Source organism: Salvelinus namaycush, unplaced genomic scaffold (genome assembly GCF_016432855.1).
Source record: "Salvelinus namaycush isolate Seneca unplaced genomic scaffold, SaNama_1.0 Scaffold161, whole genome shotgun sequence".
NCBI lineage: Eukaryota > Metazoa > Chordata > Actinopteri > Salmoniformes > Salmonidae > Salvelinus > Salvelinus namaycush.
The window spans coordinates 172,501-195,084 of NW_024058353.1; positions in this window are offsets into that span (position 1 = coordinate 172,501).

Here is a 22,584-nt window from a genome sequence, read left to right on the forward strand (position 1 = left end):
GCAGTATAGAGTTATATCATGTCATAGCAGTATAGAGTTATGTCATGTCATAACAGTATATGTCAGTACTCTTCACTGTCAGCAAGTCGGTACTCTCAGAGTTGGGTGTTGTGAACCAGTTAGTCAGTACTCTCAGAGTTGGGTGTTGTGAACCCGTTAGTCAGTACTCTCAGAGTTGGGGTGTTGTGAACCCATTAGTCAGTACTCTCAGAGTTGGGGTGTTGTGAACCCGTTAGTCAGTACTCTCAGAGTTGGGTGTTGTGAACCCGTTAGTCAGTACTCTCAGAGTTGGGTGTTGTGAACCCGTTAGTCAGTACTCTCAGAGTTGGGTGTTGTGAACCCGTTAGTCAGTACTCTCAGAGTTGGGTGTTGTGAACCCGTTAGTCAGTACTCTCAGAGTTGGGTGTTGTGAACCCGTTAGTCAGTACTCTCAGAGTTGGGTGTTGTGAACCCGTTAGTCAGTACTCTCAGAGTTGGGTGTTGTGAACCTGTTAGTCAGTACTCTCAGAGTTGGGTGCTGTGAACCCGTTAGTCGGTACTCTCAGAGTTGGGTGTTTATGAACCCGTTAGTCGGTACTCTCAGAGTTGGGTGTTGTGAACCCGTTAGTCAGTACTCTCAGAGTTGGGTGTTGTGAACCAGTTAGTCAGTACTCTCAGAATTGGGGTGCTGTGAACCCGTTAGTCAGTACTCTCAGAGTTGGGTGCTGTGAACCCGTTAGTCAGTACTCTCAGAGTTGGGGTGCTGTGAACCCGTTAGTCAGTACTCTCAGAGTTGGGTGCTGTGAACCCGTTAGTCGGTACTCTCAGAGTTGGGGTGTTGTGAACCCGTTAGTCAGTACTCTCAGAGTTGGGGTGTTGTGAACCCGTTAGTCAGTACTCTCAGAGTTGGGTGCTGTGAACCCGTTAGTCAGTACTCTCAGAGTTGGGGTGTTGTGAACCCGTTAGTCGGTACTCTCAGAGTTGGGTGTTGTGAACCCGTTAGTCAGTAGTTGGGGGTTGTGAACCCGTTAGTCGGTACTCTCAGAGTTGGGTGCTGTGAACCCATTAGTCAGTACTCTCAGAGTTGGGTGTTGTGAACCCGTTAGTCAGTACTCTCAGAGTTGGATGTTGTGAACCCGTTAGTCAGTACTCTCAGAGTTGGGGTGTTGTGAACCCGTTAGTCAGTACTCTCAGAGTTGGGTGTTGTGAACCCGTTAGTCAGTACTCTCAGAGTTGGGGTGTTGTGAACCCGTTAGTCAGTACTCTCAGAGTTGGGTGTTGTGAACCCGTTAGTCAGTACTCTCAGAGTTGGGTGTTGTGAACCCGTTAGTCGGTACTCTCAGAGTTGGGGTGTTGTGAACCCGTTAGTCAGTACTCTCAGAGTTGGGTGCTGTGAACCCGTTAGTCAGTACTCTCAGAGTTGGGTGTTGTGAACCCGTTAGTCAGTACTCTCAGAGTTGGGTGTTGTGAACCCGTTAGTCAGTACTCTCAGAGTTGGGTGCTGTGAACCCGTTAGTCGGTACTCTCAGAGTTGGGTGCTGTGAACCCGTTAGTCAGTACTCTCAGAGTTGGGTGTTGTGAACCCGTTAGTCAGTACTCTCAGAGTTGGGGTGTTGTGAACCCGTTAGTCAGTACTCTCAGAGTTGGGTGTTGTGAACCCGTTAGTCAGTACTCTCAGAGTTGGGTGTTGTGAACCCGTTAGTCGGTACTCTCAGAGTTGGATGTTGTGAACCCGTTAGTCAGTACTCTCAGAGTTGGGTGTTTATGAACCCGTTAGTCGGTACTCTCAGCGTTGGGTGTTGTGAACCCGTTAGTCAGTACTCTCAGAGTTGGGTGTTGTGAACCAGTTAGTCAGTACTCTCAGAATTGGGGTGCTGTGAACCCGTTAGTCAGTACTCTCAGAGTTGGGGTGTTGTGAACCCGTTAGTCAGTACTCTCAGAGTTGGGGTGTTGTGAACCCGTTAGTCAGTACTCTCAGAGTTGGGTGCTGTGAACCCGTTAGTCAGTACTCTCAGAGTTGGGTGTTGTGAACCCGTTAGTCAGTACTCTCAGAGTTGGGTGTTGTGAACCCGTTAGTCAGTACTCTCAGAGTTGGGTGTTGTGAACCCGTTAGTCAGTACTCTCAGAGTTGGGTGTTGTGAACCCGTTAGTCGGTACTCTCAGAGTTGGGTGTTGTGAACCCGTTAGTCAGTAGTTGGGGGTTGTGAACCCGTTAGTCGGTACTCTCAGAGTTGGGTGCTGTGAACCCATTAGTCAGTACTCTCAGAGTTGGGTGTTGTGAACCCGTTAGTCAGTACTCTCAGAGTTGGATGTTGTGAACCCGTTAGTCAGTACTCTCAGAGTTGGGTGCTGTGAACCCGTTAGTCAGTACTCTCAGAGTTGGGTGTTGTGAACCCGTTAGTCAGTACTCTCAGAGTTGGGGTGTTGTGAACCCGTTAGTCAGTACTCTCAGAGTTGGGTGCTGTGAACCCGTTAGTCAGTACTCTCAGAGTTGGGGTGTTGTGAACCCGTTAGTCAGTACTCTCAGAGTTGGGTGTTGTGAACCCGTTAGTCAGTACTCTCAGAGTTGGGGTGTTGTGAACCCGTTAGTCAGTACTCTCAGAGTTGGGTGTTGTGAACCCGTTAGTCAGTACTCTCAGAGTTGGGTGTTGTGAACCCGTTAGTCAGTACTCTCAGAGTTGGGTGTTGTGAACCCGTTAGTCAGTACTCTCAGAGTTGGGTGTTGTGAACCCGTTAGTCAGTACTCTCAGAGTTGGGTGTTGTGAACCCGTTAGTCAGTACTCTCAGAGTTGGGTGCTGTGAACCCGTTAGTCAGTACTCTCAGAGTTGGGTTTTGTGAACCCGTTATCTGAATAAACCTCTTCTGAAGACACTTGTTCTTGCTGGACAGACCTGTGGTGGCTGAACCTAATCCACTGGCTCCTATAGCTCTCTACTAGTGCCCCGTTATTCATGGTCCACAAGGATCAGCCCTTAGTATTTTTCAACATGTTTTTACTATAAAACCCAGTAAAAAAAAAGTTTACACACGCAGGCCTAGTTCTCATCTCAGGTCTTCAGAGCTTAGCAGACACATCTTTGAGACTGGGCTGCCTATTTTATCACTGTCTGTCTGACCTTCCCCCTCCCCCTCCTTCCCTAGCAAGTGTTCCATCAGCAGAAACAGACTGGCCATAGGGCAATTCTGGCAAATGACAGATGGGCTGGTGGGGGGCCTCAAGGGAGAAAACGGGTTTCTGTGTCCCCTTCCCCCCCCTCCTTCCTAACCAGTGTCCCATAAGGAGTAGTTGTCTCCTAGCTAATGGTCCTGGATGAGTTCAATCAATCACTTCCTAGATCCTAGATCTGTAGTTAGTTAGTTAGTTAGTTAGTTAGTTAGTTAGTTAGTTAGTTAGTTAGTTAGTTAGTTAGTTAGTTAGTTAGTTAGGGACCATGTTCTACCTTAAAGGCAGATTTATACCCTACAGAGACGGATCCTACAGAGACGGACCCTACAGAGATGGACCATACACAGACAGACCCTACAGAGACAGACCCTACAGAGACAGACCCTACAAAGACAGACCCTACAGAGACAGACCCTACAGAGACAGACCCTACAGAGACAGACCCTACAGAGACAGACCCTACAAAGACGGACCCTACAGAGACGGACCCTACAGAGACGGACCATACAGAGACGGACCCTACAGAAACAGACCCTACAGAGACAGACCCTACAGAGACAGACCCTACAGATACAGACCCTACAGAGACAGACCATACAGAGACAGACCCTACTGAGACGGATCCTACAGAGACAGACCCTACAGAGACTGACCATACAGAGACAGACCATACAGAGACAGACCCTACAGAGACGGACCCTACAGAGACGGACCCTACAGAGACGGACCCTACAGAGACAGACCCTACAGAGACGGACCATACAGAGACGGATCCTACAGAGACAGACCATACAGAGACAGACCCTACAGAGACGGATCCTACAGAGATGGACCATACAGAGACGGATCCTACAGAGACGGATCCTACAGAGACAGATAACACAGAGACGGACTCTACAGAGACGGACCATACAGAGACGGATCCTACACAGACAGATCTTACAGAGACAGACCCTACAGAGACGGATCACACAGAGAAAGACCCTACAGAGACGGATCACACAGAGACAGACCATACAGAGACGGATCCTACAGAGACAGACCCTACAGAGACGGATCTTACAGAGACATACCCTACAGAGACGGACCATACAGAGACGGATCCTACAGAGACAGATTCTACAGAGACAGATCTTACAGAGACGGATCACACAGAGACGGATCCTACAGAGACAGATCCTACAGAGACAGATCCTACAGAGACAGATCCTACAGAGACAGATCTTACAGAGACAGACCCTACAGAGACGGACCATACAGAGACAGATCCTACGGAGACGGATCCTACGGAGCGTAGCACAGTGTCGCAATGTTGTATTTCATCACAAAGGGATTTCTCCTTGTAGTGCGCTCCGACATTTGACAAACTCTCGTATCACATGAAAATTGTAACGTGCCGTATCATTCCACAATGGGAAGACAACAACAAGTAAATCTCTGCTATCACCTCCTTGTGTATGTTGCTATTCGGGGGTCTAGGAACACGGAGGGTATCGGGAGATTCTCGTTTGGTCAAAAGACCGTCCTCTGTCCTCTCTCCCCCGTGATCCGGAAACCGATAAGTGGTCAAGCGGTTAAGTGTCAATTTGTTAGTCGGCCTCCTACTAAAGAGTGTCCTCCTCTCCTCGATATCCACCTTTCATCGAGGGCCTTTTCATTTGCTCACCTCCTGTGTCCTCTCTCCTCCATCCTCTCTCGCCTCCTTTTGAAAAAGGTCAAAGGAAAATGACGAGAGGTGATGACAAGAGGGAAAGTGAACAAAAATGCACTTGTATCAACTGAAACTTTCCTTCTCCACTCGCCCGTCATCAAGGAAACTACATTTACAGGGTGGAATCCCCAAATAAATCTATAAAGTGATAAAAACTAATTTAGTTAATTATCCAAGACATTTTATAGATAGATAAAATAAGTAGCATATTGTTTTTAAATGTTTGCATGATTTTCTCATTCTATTTCTGTGGAGGTGGGGTTTGTCCTCAAATCCCCTTTGAGGAATTCCAGACATTCTATGTTAAACATTCTAACTGATTCTACTGGGAACAGAACACTGAGAATAATGTTCTAGAATAATGTTCTAGGAATTTACCCCATCCTGGAGGGAAAAGGAAATGTTGGGTGGCATTAGGGTGGCATTTTGGGGAATATTCAGAAGTGGAAACTTTCCGTGGGAATTAACGGGAATATATGGGAATTAACGGAGAAATATGCAAATTAATATTAATACCATTTAAATGTATAGGTTTTTTGCATTGGATATATTTACCATATCATAAGAAGACAGAAACATAAACCTTTTACCTTATCATAAGCAGACATAATTGCAAATTATTAAATCCTTCCAATAGAAATGTTAAAAAACAATTTAGTTACGAATTGAACTTTAATTAAATGAGTTGACTCTTCACATGGGATGATTTCACTGAACAACAAAAGAAAGGGAATATTGAATGATCCCCAATGATCCATCGCATCTCCCAAAAACGTTTTTAACATAAATCTGTAAAATGATGGTCTAGAAACTAAAGCTTTGGTTGTCTTCCTCTCAGGCTTCCATGTCTTCTCCCTGGACCTCCTCAATGTCCACCTCTTGAACATCAGACTCTAAGGCCTCATCTTCACTGTCACTTTCCAACCTTGTTGAGGATGGCTCGTTGTCAGGCTCAAAAAGCGTCAGATTTGTCCGGATGGCCACCAACTTTTCAACCCTTGTATTGGTCAGCCTGTTGCGTGCTTTGGTGTGTGTGTTCCCAAACAAGGACCAGTTGCGCTCTGAGGCGGCTGATGTTGGTGGGATTTGGAGGATGATGGAGGCAACAGGGGAAAGAGCCTCAGATCCACAAAGTCCCTTCCACCAGGTGGCTGATGAGATATGTTGGCACGACTGCCATATTGCTTCTCCATCCCAAAGCCCTTGCTTGGAAGTGTACTTCGCCAGACTACCAAGAACATTGCCCTCATCCAGGCCAAGGTGGCGAGACACGGTAGTGATGACACCATAGTTCTTGTTGATCTCTGCACCAGACAGGATGCTCTTGCCAGCATACTTGATGTCCAACATTTACGCTGGGCGTGTATGGGAAGTCTTCGTGCTTTTTGATGTATTTCAGAACTGAAGTTTCCTCTGCAGGGAGCAACAGTGAAGTGGACAGGGCAGTACGGCTTTCTTCTCTTACATCTGCAAGCAGAGTCTGAACATCAGACAGGATGGCATTGTCTCCCTCAATCCATGCAATGGCTACTGCTATAGGTTTCAGGAGTTTCAGGCTGCTTACCACTCTCTCCCAAAATACATCATCCAGGAGGATCCTCTTGTTGGGGCTGTCCATATCGACAGACTGTGATATGGCCATTTATTGGAGAGACTCCTTCCCCTACAGGAGACTGTCAAACATGATGACAACACCACCCCAACGGGTGTTGCTGGGCAGCTTCAATGTGGTGCTCTTATGCTTCTCACTTTGCTTGGTGAGGTAGATTGCTGCTATAACTTGATGACCCTTCACATACCTAACCATTTCCTTGGCTCTCTTGTAGAGTGTATCCATTGTTTTCAGTGCCATGATGTCATTGAGGAGCAGATTCAATGCATGAGCAGCACATCCAATGGGTGTGGTGGGAGGGTAGGACTCCTCCACTTTAGACCAAGCAGCCTTCATGTTCGCAGCATTGTCTGTTACCAGTGCAAATACCTTCTGTGGTCCAAGGTCATTGATGACCTTCTTCAGCTCATCTGCAATGTAGTGACCGGTGTGACTGTTGTCCCTTGTGTCTGTGCTCTTGTAGAATACTGGTTGAGGGGTGGAGATGTAGTTAATTATTCCTTGCCCACGAACATTCGACCACCCATCAGAGATGATTGCAATACAGTCTGCTTTCTCTATGATTTTCTTGACCTTCACTTGAACTCTGTTGAACTCTGCATCCAGCAAATGAGTAGATAAAGCATGTCTGGTTGGAGGGGTGTATGATGGGCGAAGAACATTCAGAAATCTCTTCCTATACACATTACCTGTGAGCATCAGAGGTGAACCAGTTGAATACACAGCTCGAGCAAGACATACATCAGCATTTCTCTGACTACATCCTCCATTGAGCCCAAAAAAAGTTTGGATTCCAGGAGGACCATGAGCTGTTGCTATTGATAAGGTGTCTGATTCATCATTTTCACCTCGAATAGAAGTAGAGGGACTTTTGTCAGAGGTTGCTTGTTGTGAGCACTGAGGGAACTTTATGCACTTGACCAGATCATTCTGCATTTTTGTTGCATTCTTCACATATGATTTGGCACAGTATTTGCAAATGTACACAGCTTTTCCTTATACATTAGCTGCAGTGAAATGTCTCCACACATCAGATAGTGCCCGTGGCATTTTCCTGTAAAGATTAGGAAAAAAATGTGTAAAAAAACAAACAAATACAATTCCATGTACAGATAAATAGTTAAGCAGTTAGATTAAACAACTCCTTTGTAAGATAAATGTTTTAAAATAAAACATGTATGGAAACAGGTGAATTAACACTCCTCAGTTAGCAGGCTCAAGCAAGCTAAAACCCACATGGTAGCAAAAACAAACTAGCAGAAATTGTTAACAAGTTAGAAATGATTTAAACAGACTTTGCTGTATGTTACTATATACTAGTTAACAAAAAATGATGTATGTCATAAAAAATATATTCACCCCACCCAGTATTGTAATCAAAACTTACCAGAAAGCATGTCGTCCTTGGCTCGGACAGTGTAGTAGTGTGGCCTCAATAGCATCTCATTAGTGTGCAAGATCTTGAGAATCAGCTGTACATGTGATGGAAGAGTGCACTGCACATGTGATGGAAGAATGCACTGTGTATGCAGAGGTTTGCAATTCCATTGAATTGGGGATAGTTTAACCAAAATATGCCACAAGACCTAGAATTACCTTATTGCCTTATGTGTATCCCACAAAAAAGGTTCCCTGTTATAAACTAACTTTTTTGATGAATTTAAGCAAAATTCCCAATATTCCTGGGCTTAACTTCCCATGTAAAATTCCGGAAATGTACAGAAATGTTTCAGACCCTTTGCAACCCTATGTGGCATAGAGAGTTGTTTCCAGTCATCATACCATATACTGTAGATCTCCTGTTCTCCTGTAGACACCATCCTTGGTCTTTCTCTGCCTTGGAAGCACCTGGTGGGTGAAATAGAACCAACAATTATAAATATTCAAAGAAATCTAAATCTGCACCCCTTGGGGGCCCCAGCACCAAGTTTGGGAAACCCTGCTAGAGTCTTTGAATTGAAAACATACACTATCAAAGCAGTCAACATTTTCTGTGAATTTATGAGAGAGTTTTACTATGATTGTAACGGCTTTCCTCTTCCTCCTCTGAGGATGAAGAGTAACAAGGATCGGAGAACCAATGCGCAGCGTGGTTAGTGTTCATGATGAATTTTAATAGAACAAAACTGAACACTGAAATACAAAACAATAAAGTAACGAACGAAAACCGAAACAGTTCTGTGTGGAACATACAGACACGGAAGACAACCACCCACAAAACACAACAGAAAACAGGCTACCTAAATATGGTTCCCAATCAGAGACAATGACTAACACCTGCCTCTGATTGAGAACCATATCAGGCCAAACGAGAAAACCAACATAGAAACACAAAACATAGATAACCCACCCAACTCACGCCCTGACCACACTAAAACAAAGAAATAACACAAGAACTAGGGTCAGAACGTGACAATGATGTAAAACGCTGAGAGGTTACCTCATCTGTTGTGACCCAATTATCTCTCTTCCTACTGAGCACAGACATCTACTCCACGTTGGTTCAATGTAATTTCATTGAACTGACGTAGAAACAACGTTTATTCAACCATTGTGTCCTCCTCCGTTCACTACCTACAAATGTTCCGGTCATTTCCTTTCAAATCCACAAAGGAAAGAGGACAAGTGTATAGGCTACATCAGGAGGAAGGTTATTGGGACACAGCCCTAGCCTCCCAGACTGACAGGAAAGCCCCATCAGCCAATAGGATGGGGTCTAATGTATACATGGTTCTGTGCAGTATGTTGTGCTCTCTAGTGGTCAACACGGATACTGTCTCCTATACAGAGGGTTTACACTGCAGTAGGAGAGTGTTGCACTGCTGAGGTAAAATATACACAGTCAACTATATGCCTGCAGCCATTAGATCCAGGTATGAATGCATTTAGTGTGCAACAAAATGAATACAAAGTGTAATGCAAATGGAGAATGTCTGATGTTGGAAAAAGAACGCTGAGTTGACGTAGAAGAAAGAGGTGTTTGATTTTTACCGGGTGATTAGTTGATCTTGAGTGTAGAAATGGAATTGTGAGGCTGGACTACTGTACTGAGGAATATCCTTTGCATGCTACAGTATGTCTGTTCAGGTCACACGCCCCCTTGTGGCGAATAGTGTTTCACTGTCGTCACTGTCACCCACTTGTCAGTCTATTGAACACACTCACTCACACACACGCCTCTTAGAATACCTTCCCCTACAATAGATCATAGAAGGCTGACAACAGACAACCTTTGAACCCCACTATCACCTGCTGAGTTATCACTTACTGTAGAACCCCAATGTGGAGGAAATAGCAGATAATCAGCACATAGAAACAGAAAACATAGAATATATAGAAACAGAAAACATAGAATATATAGAAACAGAAAACATACAATATATAGAAACAGAAAACATAGAATATATAGAAACAGAAAACATAGAAAATATAGAAACAGAAAAAATACAATATATAGAAACAGAAAACATAGAATATATAGAAACAGAAAACATACAATATATAGAAACAGAAAACATACAATATATAGAAACAGAAAACATAGAATATATAGAAACAGAAAACATAGAAAATATAGAAACAGAAAACATACAATATATAGAAACAGAAAAAATACAATATATAGAAACAGAAAACATACAATATATAGAAACAGAAAACATACAATATATAGAAACAGAAAATATACAATATATAGAAACAGAAAACATAGAAAATATAGAAACAGAAAACATACAATATATAGAAACAGAAAAAATACAATATATAGAAACAGAAAACATAGAATATATAGAAACAGAAAACATACAATATATAGAAACAGAAAACATACAATATATAGAAACAGAAAACATAGAATATATAGAAACAGAAAACATAGAAAATATAGAAACAGAAAACATACAATATATAGAAACAGAAAAAATACAATATATAGAAACAGAAAACATACAATATATAGAAACAGAAAACATACAATATATAGAAACAGAAAACATACAATATATAGAAACAGAAAACATACAATATATAGAAACAGAAAACATTCATCTTTATCTCCTACACGGTTACCAAATCACTTATAACGTTCCAGTCAGACGGAGATCTTGTATCCTACAACCAACGGACTGTCAATCAGCTGTCAGTAATTGTATACATACATTCTATCCATTCCATTGAAATTAATGCGTCCCAAATGGCACCCTATTCCCTATATAATGCACTACTTCTGACCAAAGCTCAATGGGCCCTGGTCAAAAGTAGTGCACTATAAAGGGAATAGGGTGCCATTTGAGACGCACCCCCCATCTCATCTCTCACCTACCTGGCACTCCTACTGGGACAGGTGAACACACCTCGTTAAGCGGTGGACTCGTCCTGTAGGGGGGCACACCCACACACCAAGGTTTCAAAGGCAGGTATTCCTATCCACCTCTATCACTGCTGATCACCTTTCACATTCACAAGCAGACTGATAAACATGATGACACACACACAGGGACACCGGAAGCAGAAAAGGCTAATGATTAGTAGGTAGATTAGACAGTGATTAGTAGGAGAGAGAGAATGAAAGAGAGAGAGACAGAGAGATAATGAAAGAGAGAGAAACAGAGGGAGGGAGGGAGGGAGGGAGGGAGGGAGGGAGGGAGGGAGGGAGGGAGGGAGGGAGGGAGGGAGGGAGGGAGGGAGGGAGGGAGGGAGGGATGCACATGTATATGTTTGGGAGAGCAGGCTAATTCCGAGAGAGCAAGAGAGGTGGAGAGAGAGAGAAAGAGAGAGAGGCATTCTAATATAGGGAGAGAAAAGGAAAGAGAGGTAGAGAAAGAGAGGGGGGACGCATGCTTCTGTTTGGGAAGCATGTCCGTCTGTCTTATCTGTAGGGGCAGATCACTGGTCTGTCTTATCTGTAGGGGCAGATCACTGGTCTGTCTTATCTGTAGGGGCAGATCACTGGTCTGTCTTATCTGTAGGGGCAGATCACTGGTCTGTCTTATCTGTAGGGGCAGATCACTGGTCTGTCTTATCTGTAGGGGCAGATCACTGGTCTGTCTTATCTGTAGGGGCAGATCACTGGTCTGTCTTATCTGTAGGGGCAGATCACTGGTCTGTCTTATCTGTAGGGGCAGATCACTGGTCTATCCATCTGTCTTATCTGTAGGGGCAGATCACTGGTCTGTCTTATCTGTAGGGGCAGATCACTGGTCTGTCTTATCTGTAGGGGCAGATCACTGGTCTGTCTTATCTGTAGGGGCAGATCACTGGTCTGTCTTATCTGTAGGGGCAGATCACTGGTCTGTCTTATCTGTAGGGGCAGATCACTGGTCTGTCTTATCTGTAGGGGCAGATCACTGGTCTATCCATCTGTCTTATCTGTAGGGGCAGATCACTGGTCTGTCTTATCTGTAGGGGCAGATCACTGGTCTGTCTTATCTGTAGGGGCAGATCACTGGTCTGTCTTATCTGTAGGGGCAGATCACTGGTCTGTCTTATCTGTAGGGGCAGATCACTGGTCTGTCTTATCTGTAGGGGCAGATCACTGGTCTGTCTTATCTGTAGGGGCAGATCACTGGTCTATCCATCTGTCTTATCTGTAGGGGCAGATCACTGGTCTGTCTTATCTGTAGGGGCAGATCACTGGTCTGTCTTATCTGTAGGGGCAGATCACTGGTCTGTCTTATCTGTAGGGGCAGATCACTGGTCTGTCTTATCTGTAGGGGCAGATCACTGGTCTGTCTTATCTGTAGGGGCAGATCACTGGTCTGTCTTATCTGTAGGGGCAGATCACTGGTCTATCCATCTGTCTTATCTGTAGGGGCAGATCACTGGTCTGTCTTATCTGTAGGGGCAGATCACTGGTCTGTCTTATCTGTAGGGGCAGATCACTGGTCTGTCTTATCTGTAGGGGCAGATCACTGGTCTGTCTTATCTGTAGGGGCAGATCACTGGTCTGTCTTATCTGTAGGGGCAGATCACTGGTCTGTCTTATCTGTAGGGGCAGATCACTGGTCTGTCTTATCTGTAGGGGCAGATCACTGGTCTGTCTTATCTGTAGGGGCAGATCACTGGTCTGTCCGTCTGTCTTATCTGTAGGGGCAGATCACTGGTCTGTCTGTCTGTCTTATCTGTAGGGGCAGATCACTGGTCTGTCTTATCTGTAGGGGCAGATCACTGGTCTGTCTTATCTGTAGGGGCAGATCACTGGTCTGTCTTATCTGTAGGGGCAGATCACTGGTCTATCCATCTGTCTTATCTGTAGGGGCAGATCACTGGTCTGTCTTATCTGTAGGGGCAGATCACTGGTCTGTCTTATCTGTAGGGGCAGATCACTGGTCTGTCTTATCTGTAGGGGCAGATCACTGGTCTGTCTTATCTGTAGGGGCAGATCACTGGTCTGTCCGTCTGTCTTATCTGTAGGGGCAGATCACTGGTCTGTCTGTCTGTCTTATCTGCAGGGGCAGATCACTGGTCTGTCTTATCTGTAGGGGCAGATCACTGGTCTGTCCGTCTGTCTTATCTGTAGGGGCAGATCACTGGTCTGTCCGTCTGTCTTATCTGTAGGGGCAGATCACTGGTCTGTCTTATCTGTAGGGGCAGATCACTGGTCTGTCCGTCTGTCTTATCTGTAGGGGCAGATCACTGGTCTGTCCGTCTGTCTTATCTGTAGGGGCAGATCACTGGTCTGTCCGTCTGTCTTATCTGTAGGGGCAGATCACTGGTCTGTCTTATCTGTAGGGACAGATCACTGGTCTGTCCGTCTGTCTTATCTGTAGGGGCAGATCACTGGTCTGTCCGTCTGTCTTATCTGTAGGGGCAGATCACTGGTCTGTCCGTCTGTCTTATCTGTAGGGGCAGATCACAGGTCTGTCTTATCTGTAGGGGCAGATCACTGGTCTGTCCGTCTGTCTTATCTGTAGGGGAAGATCACTGGTCTATCCATCTGTCTTATCTGTAGGGGCAGATCACTGGTCTATCCATCTGTCTTATCTGTAGGGGCAGATCACTGGTCTTGTTGTTAAAATAATTCAACCAGGGCTCTGGTCTTGTTAAAACCATTCAACCAGGGCTCTGGTCTTGTTAAAACCATTCAACCGGGGCTCTGGTCTTGTTAAAACCATTCAACCAGGGCTCTGGTCTTGTTAAAACCATTCAACCGGGGCTCTGGTCTTGTTAAAACCATTCAACCAGGGCTCTGGTCTTGTTAAAACCATTCAACCGGGGCTCTGGTCTTGTTAAAACCATTCAACCGGGGCTCTGGTCTTGTTGTTAAGATCATTCAACCAGGGCTCTGGTCTTGTTAAAACCATTCAACCGGGGCTCTGGTCTTGTTAAAACCATTCAACCAGGGCTCTGGTCTTGTTAAAACCATTCAACCGGGGCTCTGGTCTTGTTAAAACCATTCAACCAGGGCTCTGGTCTTGTTAAGACCATTCAACCAGGGCTCTCTCTGTCTTTAGCAAACACCCTCTTGACAATGGCAGTCATTGTGAATCAGATGACGGTCAGTGAATTAAAGCCAGTTACTTGTTGACTCAGAGCTGTGTGTGTGTGTGTGTGTGTGTGTGTGTGTGTGTGTGTGTGTGTGTGTGTGTGTGTGTGTGTGTGTGTGTGTGTGTGTGTGTGTGTGTGTGTGTGTGTGTGTGTGTGTATGTGGTGACTCACAGGATTCAAGGGGACCTTGCTCTTCTCTCTGCTTTGTAGTGGAGTAAGGTGTATAGGGGTGTGGTGGCAGAGAGAGAGAGCAGAGTACACCTGCCCTGCCCTGTATCAGAATGCAAAAACGGAGGGATGAGGGATGAGGGAGGAGGGGAAGGAGGGGGTAGGTCGGCATATGCCAGGGCGCAAATCCAGTCAAGCAGGTTTGCAGGTATATACACACACACACAAACACACAAACACACCCTCCCCTCCCGTCTCATACCTGTGTAAGGCGTGGCTGCGACAGGTACACCTGCAGCTGTCACAATGTCTACAAGGCTACAGGTGTCAAAATGTCTCCAAGGCTACAGGTGTCACAATGTCTCCAAGGCTACAGGTGTCACAATGTCTCCAAGGCTTCAGGTGTCACAATGTCTCCAAGGCTTCAGGTGTCACAATGTCTCCAAGGCTACAGGTGTCACAATGTCTCCAAGGCTTCAGGTGTCACAATGTCTCCAAGGCTACAGGTGTCAAAATGTCTCCAAGACTTCAGGTGTCACAATGTCTCCAAGGCTACAGGTGTCACAATGTCTCCAAGGCTTCAGGTGTCACAATGTCTCCAAGGCTTCAGCTGTCACAATGTCTCCAAGGCTACAGGTGTCAAAATGTCTCCAAGGCTACAGGTGTCACAATGTCTCCAAGGCTACAGGTGTCACAATGTCTCCAAGGCTACAGGTGTCACAATGTCTCCAAGGCTTCAGGTGTCACAATGTCTCCAAGGCTACAGGTGTCACAATGTCTCCAAGGCTACAGGTGTCACAATGTCTCCAAGGCTACAGGTGTCACAATGTCTCCAAGGCTTCAGGTGTCACAATGTCTCCAAGGCTACAGGTGTCACAATGTCTCCAAGGCTACAGGTGTCACAATGTCTCCAAGGCTTCAGGTGTCACAATGTCTCCAAGGCTTCAGGTGTCACAATGTCTTTACAACCTGACAGAAGAGCACCACATAACCATCACTACAACCTGACAGACACCACATAACCATCACTACAACCTGACAGACACCATATAACCAACACTACAACCTGACAGACACCACATAACCATCACTACAACCTGACAGACACCATATAACCATCACTACAACCTAACAGACACCATATAACCATCACTACAACCTGACAGACACCATATAACCATCACTACAACCTAACAGACACCACATAACCATCACTACAACCTGACAGACACCATATAACCATCACTACAACCTGACAGACACAATATAACCATCACTACAACCTGACAGACACCATATAACCATCACTAGAACCTGACAGACACCATACAACCATCACTACAACCTGACAGACACCATATAACCATCACTACAACCTGACAGACACCATATAACCATCACTACAACCTGACAGACACCACATAACCATCACTACAACCTAACAGACACCATATAACCATCACTACAACCTGACAGACACCACATAACCATCACTACAACCTGACAGACACCACATAACCATCACTACAACTTGACAGACACCATTTAACCATCACTATAACCTGACAGACACCATACAACCATCACTACAACTTGACAGACACCATTTAACCATCACTTTAATCTGACAGACACCATAGAACCATCAATACAACTTGACAGACACCATTTAACCATCACTTTAATCTGACAGACACCATAGAACCATCACTACAACTTGACAGACACCATAGAACCATCACTACAACCTGACAGACACCATAGAACCATCACTACAACCTGACAGACACCATATAACCATCAATACAACCTGACAGACACCATATAACCATCACTACAACCTGACAGACACCATATAACCATCACTACGACCTGACAGACACCACATAACCATCAATACAACCTGACAGACACCATATAACCATCACTACAACCTAACAGACACCATATAACCATCACTACAACCTGACAGACACCACATAACCATCACTATAACCTGACAGACACCATAGAACCATCACTACAACCTAACAGACACCATATAACCATCACTACAACCTGACAGACACCATATAACCATCACTACAACCTGACAGACACCATATAACCATCACTACAACCTAACAGACACCAGCAGGGCTGTGTGTCTGATGCTGGCTGATAGGGGTTCCTTTGTCTGGCTGTCTGATGGAGATTTGGCCACGTGGCCTGCAGTTTGTATGTGTGTGTGTGTGTCTGTGTCTGTGTCTGTGGTGTGTGTGTGTGTGTGTGTGTGTGTGTGTGTGTGTGTGTGTGTGTGTGTGTGTGTGTGTGTGTGTGTGTGTGTGTGTGTGTGTGTGTGTGTGTGTGTGTGTGTGTGTTTGTCTGTGTGTGTGCGTGTGTGTCTGTGTGTCTGTGTCTGATGTGGATTTGGCCGTGTGTCTGTGTCTGTGTCTGATGTGGATTTGGCCGTGTGGCCGGTCAGCCCACCGGTCAGGCTGGTTTGTTTAGTGGGCCCGGACGGAGGGACAGGACAGGATTGTGTGGACAGCACTTTAACTGTCCCAGGGAGCTTGGGAGGCTTTGGGTGTTCGCTGGACGTGGAGCCGGGCCTACTGGGTCACACAAACACACGCTGGTGCACGAACACAGTCACACACCACACACACACACACAGGGGTTTTGGATTGGCTGAATCTGGGCCTGATGCCTTCGTTCTGGATCTCTAGGCTGGCCAACACAATGCGAGGTCAGTTTGTCTATTTCTCCACTCACCCAATGCTGCTGGTGAAATCACTCTGGAACGATCTATTCAGACATGACTGGAAATCTGGATGGTGTCACATTCACAGTAGTTTAGAAACTCCAGTTTGAGGAGCCAGACTTTCCCCTGAAGCTCTCTGAGTATGAATGGTACAGTTCATTACCCTGAAGCTCTCTGAGTATGAATGGTAAGGTTCATTACCCTGAAGCTCTCTGCGTATGATTGATGTAGTTCATTACCCTGAAGCTCTCTGAGTATGAATGGTGCAGTGCATTACCCTGAAGCTCTCTGAGTATGAATGATACAGTTCATTACCCTGAAGCTCTCTGAGTATGAATGATACAGTTCATTACCCTGAAGCTCTCTGAGTATGAATGATACAGTTCATTACCCTGAAGCTCTCTGAGTATGAATGATACAGTTCATTACCCTGAAGTTCTCTGAGTATGAATGATACAGTTCATTACCCTGAAGCTCTCTGAGTATGAATGGTAAGGTTCATTACCCTGAAGCTCTCTGAGTATGAATGATGCAGGTCATTACCCTGAAGCACTCTGAGTATGAATGATACGGTTCATTATCCTGAAGCACTCTGAGTATGAATGGTACAGTTCATTACCCTGAAGCTCTCTGAGTATGAATGGTAAGGTTCATTACCCTGAAGCTCTCTGAGTATGAATGATACAGTTCATTACCCTGAAGCTCTCTGAGTATGAATGGTAAGGTTCATTACCCTGAAGCTCTCTGAGTAAGAATGGTAAGGTTCATTACCCTGAAGCTCTCTGAGTATGAATGGTAAAGGTCATTACCCTGCAGCTCTCTGAGTATGAATGGTAAGCGTCATTACCCTGAAGCTCTCTGAGTATGAATGGTAAGGTTCATTACCCTGAAGCTCTCTGAGTGTGAATGATACAGTTCATTACCCTGAAGCTCTCTGAGTATGAATGGTAAGGTTCATTACCCTGAAGCTCTCTGAGTATGAATGGTAAGGTTCATTACCCTGAAGCTCTCTGAGTATGAATGGTAAGCGTCATTACCCTGAAGCTCTCTGAGTATGAATGATGCAGGTCATTACCCTGAAGCTCTCTGAGTATGAATGGTGCAGTGCATTGCCCTGAAGCTCTCTGAGTATGAATGATGCAGTGCATTACCCTGAAGCTCTCTGAGTATGAATGGTGCAGTTCATTACCCTGACGCTCTCTGAGTATGAATGATACAGTGCATTACCCTGAAGCACTCTGAGTGTGAATGGTAAAGTTAATTTGCTATCTGTTAAGGGCTTAACAGTGAACCAGTAATCCTCACACTCAAGTCCTCTTGGGCCTTGAGGCAATGAGTTGAGAACCAGTATGACTGTAGATTGAATTGGCCTCTTGGGCAACATCATGCACGTGTCATCGTCCTTCACTGGTCCTTTCTCTTCTGATAAATCTATATAAACAACAAAATTATTTGGTTTATTGTCAGATACACCAGACATGTGCAGTAAAATGTGTTGTTTTACAGGGTCAGCCATAGTAGTATGATAGGTGCAGTGAAATGTGTTGTTTTACAGGGTCAGCCATAGTAGTATGATAGGTGCAGTGAAATGTGTTGTTTTACAGGGTCAGCCATAGTAGTATGATAGGTGCAGTGAAATGTGTTGTTTTACAGGGTCAGCCATAGTAGTATGGAGTCCCAGGAGCAGATTAAGGCAGAGGGTCTGGCTCTCCACCCGGGACCTGCCCCTCTGGGTAGAGTCCTGTAAACTTCCCCCCCGTTTCATTGGCCCGTTCCCCATCTCTATATTCATTAGCCCCACTGCTGTTTGTCTTTTGTTACCCCGTACCCTCCGTATTCACCCTACATTCCATGTGTCTAGGATTAAACTCTGTGTCTCACAGCTCTTTGTCTTCTGTTTTCAGGCCCACCCCTCCTCCCCGTGTCATTGATGGCCATCCGGCATACCGGGTGAGACGCCTCCTGAGTGTTTGACCCCGGGGCAGGGGTTCCCAGTACCTGGTTGACTGGGAGGGTTATGGCCCGGAGGAGAGGTGCTGGGTCCCCGCTAGAGACATCCTCGACGCAGCACTCATCACCGACTTCCACCGCCGGCACCCCGGTCAACCAGGTATGTGCCCAGGTAGGATGCCAGGTAGAGCCTCTAGAGGGGGTCATACCCTGATCTGTTTCACCTGTCTTTGTCACGATCGTCTTTGGGTGAGAGAGTGGACCAAGGCGCAGCGTGTGCAAAATACATCTTCCTTTATTTTAGAAGAGAGAAAAAAAACAAGAAACTAACAACTATACACAAACTAACAAAATAACAAACTGACGACCGTGAAGCTATACAGACATATAGTGCTGACACAAACACTACACATAGACAATTACCCACAAACAGCTAAAGCCTATGGCTGCCTTAAATATGACTCCCAATCAGAGACAACAATAACCAGCTGTCTCTGATTGAGAACCAATTCAGGCAACCATAGACTTTCCTAGACACCTACACTGAACACTAACCCATCTACTCTACTTAACCCCCTAAACAATACAACACCCTAGACAATACAAAAACACACAAAGACAACCCACCCCAACTCACGCCCTGACCAACTAAATAAATAAAAGAAAAAGGAACAATAGGTCAGGAACGTGACATAACCCCCCCCTTAAGGTGCGAACTCCGGGCGCACCAGCATAAAGTCTAGGGGAGGGTCTGGGTGGGCGTCTGTCCACGGTGGCGGCTCTGGCACTGGTCGTGGTCCCCACCCCACCATAGTCACTACCCGCTTTCGTAGCCTCCTCCAAATGGCCACCCTCCACATTAACCCCACTGGATTAAGGGGCAGCACCGGACTAAGGGGCAGCACCGGACTAAGGGGCAGCACCGTACTAAGGGGCAGCACCGGACTGAGGGGCAGCACCGGACTGAGGGGCAGCACCGGACTGAGGGGCAGCACCGGACTGAGGGGCAGCACCGGACTGAGGGGCAGCACCGGACTGAGGGGCAGCACCGGACTGAATGGCGGATCCTGGCTGGCTGGCTCTGGCGGATCCTGGCTGGCTGGCTCTGGCGGATCCTGGCTGGACGGCTCTGGCGGATCCTGGCTGGACGGCTCTGGCGGATCCTGGCTGGACGGCTCATGGCTGGCTGATGGATCTGGCTGCTCATGGCTGGCTGACGGATCTGGCTGCTCATGGCTGGCTGACAGATCTGGCTGCTCATGGCTGGCTGACGGATCTGGCTGCTCATGGCTGGCTGACGGATCTGGCTGCTCATGGCTGGCTGACGGATCTGGCTGCTCATGGCTGGCGGAAGGCTCTGGCTGATCCTGTCTGGCGGAAGGCTCTGGCTGATCCTGTCTGGCGGAAGGCTCTGGCTGATCCTGTCTGGCGGAAGGCTCTGGCTGATCCTGTCTGGCGGAAGGCTCTGGCTGATCCTGTCTGGCGGAAGGCTCTGGCTGCTCCTGTCTGGCGGAAGGCTTTGGCTGCTCCTGTCTGGCGGAAGGCTCTAGCGGCTCCTGTCTGGCGGACGGCTCTAGCGGCTCCTGTCTAGCGGACGGCTCTGAAGGCTCATGGCAGACGGGCGGCTTTGCAGGCTCAGTACAGACGGGCGGCTTTGAATACTCAGTACAGACGGGCAGTTCATGCGGCGCTTGGCAGACGGACAGTTCAGACGGCGTTGGGCAGACGGGCAGTTCAAGCGCCGTTGGGCAGACGGGCAGTTCAGGCGCCGTTGGGCAGACGGGCAGTTCAGGCGCCGTTGGGCAGACGGGCAGTTCAGGCGCCGTTGGGCAGACGGGCAGTTCAGGCGCCGTTGGGCAGACAGCAGACTCTGGCCGGCTGATACGCACTGTAGGCCTGGTGCGTGGTGCCGGAACTGGAGGTACCGGGCTGAGGACACGCATCTCAGGGCTAGTGCGGGGAGAAGGAACAGGGCATGCTGGACCCTGGGGACGCACATTAGGCCTAGTGCGTGGTGCCGGAACTGGTGGTACCGGGCTGAGGACACGCATCTCAGGGCTAGTGCGGGGAGCAGCAACAGGACGCACAGGACTCTCGGGACACACAGGAGGCTTGGTGCGTGGTGTAGGCACTGGTGGTAAAGGGCTGGAGACACGCACCATAGAGCTAGTGCGTGGAGGAGGCACAGGGCTCTGAAGACGCACAGGAAGCCTGGTGCGTGGTGTAGGCACTGGTGGTACTGGGCTGGAGCGGGGAGGTGGCGCCGGAAATACCGGACCGTGCAGGCGTACTGGCTCCCTTGAGCACTGAGCCTGTCCAACCTTACCTGGTTGTATGCTCCCCGTCGCCCGACCAGTGCGGGGAGGTGGAATAACCCGCAACGGGCTATGTAGGCGAACCGGGGACACCATGCGTAAGGCTGGTGCCATGTAAGCCGGCCCGAGGAGACGCACTGGTGGCCAGATGCGTTGGGCCGGCTTCATGACATCCGGCTCAACGCTCAATCTAGCCCGGCCGATACGTGGAGCTGGAATGTACCGAACCGGGCTATGCACGCGTACAGGAGACACAATGCGCTCTACTGCGTAACACGGTGTCTGCCCGTACTCTCGCTCTCCACGGTAAGTACAGGGAGTAGGCGCAGGTCTCCTACCTGACTTCGCCACACTCCCTTTAAGGCCCCCCCCAAGAAATTTTTGGGTTGTACTCACGGGCTTCCAGCCTTGCTTCCGTGCTGCCTCCTCATATCGCCTCCTCTCGGCTTTAGCTGCCTCCAGCTCTTCACGAGGGAGGCAATATTCTCCCGGTTGTGCCCAAGGTCCCTTACCATCCAGTATCTCCTCCCATGTCCATGAATCCTGTGTAGGTGGGTCCTGTTGCCGCTTGACACGCCGCTTGGTCCTAGATTGGTGGGTAATTCTGTCACGATCGTCTTTGGGTGAGAGAGTGGACCAAGGCGCAGCGTGTGCAAAATACATCTTCCTTTATTTTAGAAGAGAGAAAAAAAACAAGAAACTAACAACTATACACAAACTAACAAAATAACAAACTGACGACCGTGAAGCTATACAGACATATAGTGCTGACACAAACACTACACATAGACAATTACCCACAAACAGCTAAAGCCTATGGCTGCCTTAAATATGACTCCCAATCAGAGACAACAATAACCAGCTGTCTCTGATTGAGAACCAATTCAGGCAACCATAGACTTTCCTAGACACCTACACTGAACACTAACCCATCTACTCTACTTAACCCCCTAAACCATACAACACCCTAGACAATACAAAAACACACAAAGACAACCCACCCCAACTCACGCCCTGACCAACTAAATAAATAAAAGAAAAAGGAACAATAGGTCAGGAACGTGACAGTCTTTGTGATTGTCTCCGCCCCCCTCCTGGTGTCGCCCATCTTCTCCATTATCCCCTGTGTATTTATACCTGTTCTGTTTGTCTGTTTCCAATTCATCTTTGTTTTTTTAAGTCAACCAGTGTTTTTGTATTCAGCACCTGCATTTCCCAGTCTCTCTTTTTCTCGCCCTCCTGGTTTTGACCCTTGCCTGTCCTGACTCTGAGCCCGCCTGCCTGACCACTCTGCCTGAGCCTGCCTGCTGACCTGTACCTTTGCCACACCTCTGGATTATTGACCTCTGCCGACCCTGAGCCTGCCTGCCGTCCGGTACAGTTGCCCCACCTTTGGTTTACTGACCCCTGCCAGCATTGACCTGTGTAATGCCTGCCCCTGTTGGATTATT